The sequence below is a fragment of the Tursiops truncatus genome, chromosome 2, assembly GCF_011762595.2.
Source record: "Tursiops truncatus isolate mTurTru1 chromosome 2, mTurTru1.mat.Y, whole genome shotgun sequence".
In the NCBI taxonomy this organism is placed as follows: Eukaryota; Metazoa; Chordata; class Mammalia; order Artiodactyla; family Delphinidae; genus Tursiops; species Tursiops truncatus.
In genome coordinates, this window is record NC_047035.1 from 366,688 (window position 1) to 375,426 (window position 8,739).

At 45.4% G+C, this 8,739-nt stretch overlaps 1 pseudogene; it reads left to right on the plus strand.

Moving 5' to 3' along the window:
* The first annotated feature begins 6,542 nt into the window (after window positions 1–6,542).
* LOC101331421 (eukaryotic translation initiation factor 3 subunit J-like) lies at window positions 6,543–7,262 on the plus strand (annotated as a pseudogene).
* Window positions 7,263–8,739: the final 1,477 nt, after the last annotated feature.

Below are 8,739 nucleotides of genomic sequence, written 5' to 3' on the forward strand. Positions count from 1 at the left end.
TGGTTGTACACGTGAAACTAATATAACATTGTAAATCAACTATATTCCAATAAAAATTAAACAAAAAATAGTGTAATCACTAATTCCGATTAGCAGCTATTCAAAAGTGAAATAAAAAACTAAGTTGCCATTATGGATATATAACCATCTGAGTCCTTAGAAAAATATAATGACAAATATATGTAAGTACATAATAATAGTAATAATAACAACAACAATAAAGTCATAAGAGATTTTGAGCTCTTAGTCAAACATTTTGGGTGGAAACTGTCCACTCTCTAAGGTCATCAGCGGGTTCTGAAGGTCATCAGCGGGTTCTGAAGGTCATCAGCTGGTTCTCAAGGTCATCAGCGGGTTCTGAAGGTCATCAGCGGGTTCTGAAGGTCTTACATCAGCAGTTTTCTAGCAAAGATCAGAGCTTCTACAACATCCCTGAGAATCTTCAGTTTGAGGGGCTCACCTGGGGAGCCTTCCAATTGTGTGGAATTATGAATTGATTCCTTAGTTACTGTGATCAGTTCAGTGTTTTTTTCCCCAAAAATACACATGCTGAAACCCAATGCCCAACATGATGGTATTGGGAGAAGTGCCCTTGGGGAAGGGCTTAGGTCGGGAGGGTGGAGACCTTCTGAGTGGGACCAGTGCCTTGTAAAGAGGACAGGGAAGCCCCCTGTCCCATGGCACCAGGGGAGGCATCAGGGAACAGTCAGCCATCTGGGTAGCAGTTTCTCTCCAGGAATCATGTCTTCCAGACCCTGATCTTGGACTTCTCAGACTACAGAAATATGAGAAATAAATGTCTATGGTTATAACCCACCCAGTCTATGGTACTTTGTTTGTGGTGCCAAATGGACTAAGGCAGCTGTGAAACAAATACCCAAATGTCCACACTCAGGAGGTTCACAGCTGTGTTTGTTGTTAAGAGTACCTGATATGGTCCCTCAATGAGGTTCAAGGGCAGTTTTTCTCTGATGTCTCTTTCAATAGATAAAATTAACTGGTTGAATATCCTAGAAGGCTATTGATTAGATGTAGTGAGCAGGCAGCCTTTGTCTTGGTGCCAGGAGTGGATGTTATACATGAATCCTTTCCATTATCTTGTGTGTCTGACTGCAATAGGGCAGGGATGGTATTGCAGGGACATGTCTCTAAATGCGTGGTCCTTCCAGTTACCACCTCACAGGGCGAAAATTGATTTTTCTTTGAGGTAGTTGATAATGATGTCACTAGTGCTGAGGGGGGGACCTTTGGCCAAGTTTTGGAAATTTTGGATAATTTTAATTTAAGGAGCTACTTTTCAACCTTTCCAGAAGACTGTGGATGGTGATGACTGTGTAGTACTGAGTCATAGTGACACCTTACAGGGTTGTTTTGTAAAGATTCCTGTAAGGTGAGCACCTCAGTCACTCGGTATGAATGTTGCTACACCACAAGTGGAACACAAATTCAAGAATCATTCTATGAACTCTAAGGGCTGTAGCCTTCTGGCAAGGAATTACTTCAAGAAAGCCAGAAATTAGACATAAAATAAATAAAATATATTCAAATTCCAGACTCTGGAGGCTGAGTTAAATCCATCTCAGTGCGTTCAAAGGGCCCTAGAGGGTTGTCTCTGTGTGCCTCCTTTACAGTTCCACAGGATTTCGTTGTTGGCTGCTTACACAGAACTGAGAAATTACCTTAGTTGTATTTTTTATGATTTTTGTGGGGTTTTTTGTTTGTTTGTTTTTAGTTTCCACATGTGTTGATTTAAGATAGTCACCAGTTTGTCTGTACTGAATTCATACTCCTTCAGATGGGGCATGTACCCACCACCTCTGACTCAAGAGGGGACTGGAACCCACTGTCATCTGATTGAAACAGCTAACCTGGTGTCTGGACTCTCTGGAGATCGGGTTCTATTGTCCCATCTCAGAAAGAATTCAGCCAGCGGCAAAGCTATAGGCAAAGTCTGAGTTAATTAGCATAGGATGCTTGTGAGAGACACAAGTGGGCAGCCAAGCCCAGAGAACAAAGAGGGCCACATTTTTTTTTTTTTTTTTTTTTTTTTTTTTTGCGGTACGCGGGCCACTCACTGTTGTGGCCTCTCCCATTGGGGAGCACAGGCTCCATATGCGCAGGTTCAGCAGCCATGGCTCACAGGCCCAGCCGCTCCACGGCATGTGGGATCTTCCCGGACCGGGGCACGAACCCTTGTCCTCTGCATCGGCAGGCGGACTCTCAACCACTGCGCCACCAGGGAAGCCCGAGGGCCACATTTTTATAATCAATGAAAAAGTGGGAGGGGTGAAGAAAACCTTCTTTGTCATTGTTGGGTAGACATCAAGTCTTACATCACCAATTCCTCCTTTAACCCTGTATGGTTTAACCCGGAAGGTCATGACACTATTTAAATCATATGTATATTAGCAGAAGGGCGGCAACATATACTAAAAATGGTAATTCATCTCAGGTTTCTGTAAAATGTCCCCTCTCACTTATATTTCTGTCCTGGCTACATGCAGACATGCTACTCTTCAAGGATTATTAACTCCCTGCCTTCATGTAACAAGATTCCGACCACACGTCTATTGTCTTGTGCTTTAACTATCAGGATTTGTGGCTTGAGTGTGTCTGGCACTTGGATGCGCCTGGTCTTCCTTCTGGGTAGAGCAGATTGTTGCTTGGTTACTGGATTCTTTTCTTGAGTGGTCATTAGCTTACAGACGTCTCCCAAACTCCTATAATTCCCTTTCTGTCTTTAATCCCCTCGTGAGATTTCTAAACTAATTGTTCAAGTACCCTACTCTATGCCTATCAGTACCATGTAGAGAAGATTAACAGAGAAGTTTAACTTATATTTATTTGAAAATATCCGATGTCACAAAATGTGAGATTGCAGATTACCTGAATGAAGTTGCTAACTCGAATTTTTCTATTATTTTTTACATAAAATCAATTTCTTATTTAAGACTGTATATCTTATGACTTTCTTGGATGCCTCCAGAATTTTTTTTTTTTTTTTTTTTTTTTTTTTCCACACTGCATGGCTTGTGGGATCTTAGTTCCCCAACCAGGAATCAAACCCAGGCCCTCGGCAGTGAGAGCGCAGGGTCCTAACCACTGAACCACCAGGGAATTCCCAGAGATTTATTTTTCAGGGTCTAGAAAAGTGAGAACAAGATTAAGGCCACTCTTGGGTAAATGATCTGCTACAGGATTATCTACAGCTTTCATAGTATCTAATTTTGCACTGCCTTCCCCTTTATATGCCAAGTCTCTAGGGTGTAGGCCTGTCTAAAAGTTCCTTACCCTGTTGTTCATCTGATGATGTTTCCAGCAGATGTGAGAGGACACCCTGCTTTGTTTTCAAAACAATCCAATACCTTGCGCTACTCCCCAAACCTATGTGTTTATTCTCTGGTCTTCGCCAATTGACAAGCTCTAGTAACCGCAGTAACTGCTATCATTTGGGTGGACTTTACATCAGATAGAGGAATATCTTCTAAAGCAAAGACTTTGCTAGTAATACTAATTCCTGGTTAATAATCTCAGTTTTAATGTTGAGGTATGGTCCATGAAAACATTACACCAGGTCAAGGTTATCGGTGAGAGAGCCTAACACATCTAAGGAATGTACAGAATTTTCCCTGCTGAAGATGAAACCATTGTGAGCACCATCTTGGTGGTCAGCCATGTCTCATGACTGTCTAATGCAACAAACGCTGACTTTGAGCTCAGTGGAACTTAGTGATTTTCAATTCACTTTTTATCTTAATGGCTTTAGATAATTATGTGAGGCTATTTCAGCAGATAGTGTAGGAAGACAGATTGAACTGAGTAAACAATGAGGAAAATCACAAACGAATGAAACAAGAGCCCAGATGTGAGTGTTTCCAGGCTTGGGAGATTCAACAGTTCATGTACCCAGAGAGGGGGTTTGAACAATCTTCCACATGGAACACGCACATGTCAGCTTCACCCCCAGTTGACCCACACCCCATATGGAGGTGGTGACAGCATTCCCAAGGCCACATGCAGACATGGAAAGGGACTGGGGGTAGGGGGATGACTCCTCCCCTAAATTAGCCCCTCGGGAACCAGGGGTGCCCCATGAGACACTCTCTCCTGCCTTCTGAGTAGAACTTTGTCACCAGGGACATGACCCAGCTCACCTATTGTACTTTTTGAATTCCAGCCTTTTGGGGAGAGGTTTGGAATCTGAGACTTTTATGTAAGAGTCTTGCTGTGACCTTCATCCCTGTCTTCCTATGTTCAGTTATGTCTGTCCAGGATCCTCTCACACTTAGTGACATTAGATTCCTCCTTTTACTAACAGGTCAAAGATGACCTCTGCTGGTACTTCTGGTTTCTGCATCAACAGGTAACACGTTTGGAAATGGTCATTTCCGTCCTTAAAGCAAGAAAATTCTGAATAAACTGAATACGAATAATCTCCCTGAACCTAACAGAGTCCTGACATTGCAGGGGAAACCCCCACCCCAAAACTAGAGAGGTGGGCATGTCCAGAATCCAGGTGAGATCTGCCCACCTGGAAGAGAAGCTGCTGGGGGAGCACCTATTGTTGAATAATTATGCAAGTCTGCAGGACCAGGGTGGACCAGTGTGAGGATGAAAATTTCTGGGGTCCACACTCCATAATTTGTGGGATTTAACCCCAGAAACATCCAAGTGCTCACAGTAAGGGTCCATATTTATCCCTTCATGACATCTGATAGAGGGAAGCAAAGACTAACAACCAAGAAATACTGAAACATACCCAGAACTTCCATCAGGCAGACCCTCCAGAGGAAGAACTATTCCACAAGCTTCTCCTAGGAGGTGAGTAGGAATTCTTGTCCTCTCCAGACCCAGGGAGGGGGCACAGCTATCAGGTTAAGAGATTAAAAAGGAATAGACAGGGGACACTGCAGCCTGGGAGGGAGTAGCGGCAGGGGATGAGCCACAACACTGGAGACCCTTATGGAGGTGGCAGCCCAGACTCAGTTCCACTGAACCACAGGTATTAAGCCTTAACAATGTAGAAAGCCCCCTCCTCACACATGACCCCCACCTCAGTGTCCTGGCAGTGGATTAACACCGAAAGATGCACGATGTGCAGACTCTCTCTGGGGAGGGGAACTAGTGATGCACCGAGACCACATCCAGGACACCAGAGCACTGGGGCTTCGGTACCTGCAGCTGGAGACCAGGCTCAGAGCACCTCACTCCTGGACCTCAGATTCCATTCTCTCTTGTGCCCTGATGGTCATGGCCAAAACCTCTGTCCTGCTCTTGGGTATTTGATATGTTCAGGAATACCTATGAAGACTTCACCAGAGACTCAGAACCAGAAAGGGAAGCAGGTTTGTCACAGGGACTTGGTGGAGTGGACGTGGTTGACTAAGTAGTGGGCCTGTCTCCCCATCAGATGCCAGGTCCTGAGGTCCTCGGGGCAGGTGGTCAGGAGGGGAGGTGACCAGCAGGATGGAGCCCAAGGATGGAGGCACCTGTGGCCGTCCTGGTGAAGAGGTGCCCTGCCAGGGTACAACTCACACAGCCGACCTAGCTCACCTGCCCAGCGCTGCCTCCTCGTGCAGGTGACCCCACAGGTGAGCATCACCTGAGCCGGGTGACAGGGGCTCTGCCTTCTCCTCCTTCGACCTCTCAGGGGTCTCCCCTCCACAGGTGCTGTCACTAGGGGACCCCCAGCTGCACTGCTTTGAGTTGTCCAGGGGGTGACTGAACTGGTTTCTGACAATGTGGGGCAAAGCCTGGTCCCTTCTTATGGGGCCCCTGCAGGGTTCCAGGTGCTGCAGAAACAGGCAAGCCCAATGTGTGTGCACCTTTCTTTGTCTACTTGCATTTGTTCTGTTTGTCAAGTCAAGTCACACACCTAGGCTTAGTGCCAGTGGGAGGGGCACAGCCCCTGTGCTAGATTCAGGGAAGAAAGACAAATTTGGGATCATTGCTGCCAACATCAGGCTGTGTGTGTGTGTGTGTGTGTGTGTGTGTGTGTGTGTGTTATTGGAATAGTAGAGGGTGAGTGGGCATTGAGCCCCATGATTTCTATGCTCAGCTATTCTCTGACATAATATTAGACCATAGGAGCCTCCAGGAGATGAGAGGCCCCCAAAGTCCTTGAGAGTGTCTGGACTCACTATAAGTGTCAACTGCATCAGTGCATCCACAGATCCAGGGAAGGGGCTCCCTGGTGTTTTCATAAAATGCTTGTTTGGGGTCTCCCTACGGAGTATGTGGATTTATTGAGGCTATTTCTAGAGATGATTAAAAATAATATGTTGTCTCTAAAAGAATATTCTGAAGGCAGAAAACAGCCATTTAATACTGGACTAGAGACGCTGGAAGGTAACTGCCCTGTGAGCCCAGGCAGGATCCTCCCCTGCAGGGTATGCGCTGGGCTGCAGGGGGCGCTCAGAACCACCCAGCACAGGGCTGCAGCCCAGGCGCGGGCGCAGAGGGGACGGGGGAGGGGTTTGCTCTCAAAGGCTGAGTCTCCTCTTTTCAATTAAAACAATAATTAGGCTCACACCCGGCTTGAGATGGCGGCGGCGGCGGCGGCGGGGGACTCCGACTCCTGGGACGCGGACACGTTCTCCGTGGAAGACCCGGTGCGGAAGGTGGGGGGCGGCGGCACCGCCGGCGGGGACCACTCGGAAGGCGAGGACGAGGACGAGGACGTCAAGTTAGAAGAACCTGGAGAACCTAGAGTGCTAACACCAGAGCAATTAGCAGATAAACTGCGGCTAAAGAAATTACAGGAAGAGTCAGACCTCGAAGTAGCGAAAGAAACTTTTGGTGTTAATAATACAGTTTATGGAATAGATGCTATGAACCCATCTTCAAGAGATGCCTTCACAGAGTTTGGAACGTTACAAAAAGATAAAATTGCACAATATGAAAAATCACTATATTATGCCAGTTTTTTGGAAGCCTTAGTTTGAGATGTGTGTATTTCATTGGAAATTGATGACTTGAAAAAGATTACCAATTCATTGACTGTACTTTGCAGTGGAAAACAGAAGCAAGAAAAGCAAAGCCAAAAAGCAGAAGAAAGGCGTGGTGCCCAGAGGGGGATTAAAGGCTACCATGAAAGACGGTCTGGCAGATCATGGTGGTTATGATGGAGGTTATGTACAAGACTATGAAGACTTCATGTGACATTTTATCTTCTCCTGGTGTCTTCTTTCACTTGCCCACAATCCCTTCAACATGTAGCACAACTTCCTTTCCTTTCAGTTCTGCCAAATGCTACAATCAGAAGTGCGGTATCTTTTGTGCTGGTTATTTAACCCCTTGACACTTAGGTGCTAACGTGCAAATGAGGGAGCTTGGAACTTGCTGCCAAGGGGTTAAAATTGGGAACCTCCATTGCTACTAAATCATAGTTTAAAAACACAGACCTAATAATGTTGTTGCTGCTATCTGATTCCATAGCAGCAGTCACTAAATTGGAAACAAAAGTTGCAACATGACAAAAAATTGTGTAGTATTTACCAGCACCATTCAGTAATACAGCCTTAACCATACCTCCTTGAACTACTTCATAACTTGTCAAGAAAAGCAGTCTGCTGCAAGGGCATGGGGTGTGCACCTAGTATTAAAATTGCTTTGTCTTAAAATTGAGCGTGAGAATATTAAAAATATATTGTGAAGAAGACTGCTTATCTCAGAGTGAAGATACTGCGGCTGAAAAGCACGAGTTTGATACTTAAAAATTAAATGACCAAAACCCTCCAACTTTGAAGCTGAAGAAGATAAACCTCTCCATTATTGCATTACCAAGTTGTGGAATCTCTTGGACGCATAGACTGTCTAGTTTCTATTTATCAGACTGTTCTACTGATGGAGTGCTTCAGATGGGGGAGGGAAGCTCCTCACCTGCTTTGTTTGCCTGATTTCAGTGTCTGAGAAACAAATCTCCTTTGTTCTCCGAGGCTGCAGTGGATAAGCTTTAATAGGGTTTTGGCATTTCCTTTCCTTTATAAAACGTGTTCAGCAAACTGCGCCACGTAACTACAGTTTGGTAAATTGTTATGTTAACAATTATGACATCCGCAATGTTTTTTTGTTTCGTTTTGTTTTTAACATAATTGGTTTACAATGGTGTGTTAGTTTCTGCTTTATAACAAAGTGAATCAGTTATACATATACATATGTTCCCATATCTCTTCCCTCTTGCGTCTCCCTCCCTCCCACCCTCCCTATTGGTATGCGGGCCTCTCACTGTCGTGGCCTCTCCCGTTGCGGAGCACAGGCTCCGGACGCGCAGGCTCAGCGGCCATGGCTCACGGGACCAGCCGCTCCGCGGCATGTGGGATCTTCCCGGCCCGGGGCACGAACCCGTGTCCCCTGCATCGGCAGGCAGACTCTCAACCACCGCGCCACCAGGGAAGCCCTGCAATGTTTTATAAAGCAACTAGTTTAATAAAGTCACTATTGTGAGGACTTAAATTTTGTGTTACCTCCTAAGAGATATTTTTGGAGAGTATAGAACAAAGCTTTTGGGACTAGAGTTCTCTGTATATTTATAAAGCCTGATCAGTGCTTGATGAGTAGACGCAGTTTTAAAACAAAAATGCTTTGCGAGGCCCTTAATAGTGTCTCCCGAGAGCAACGACGGTACGGGGCTGCCTCCCTCTTCTTGTTTATTTGGGGAAATTGCTTGGTTGTGTAGATACTAAGGCCTAATTAAGTACCTAGAAGAACTATTTATTTGGAGTAATTGAGCTTGTAACT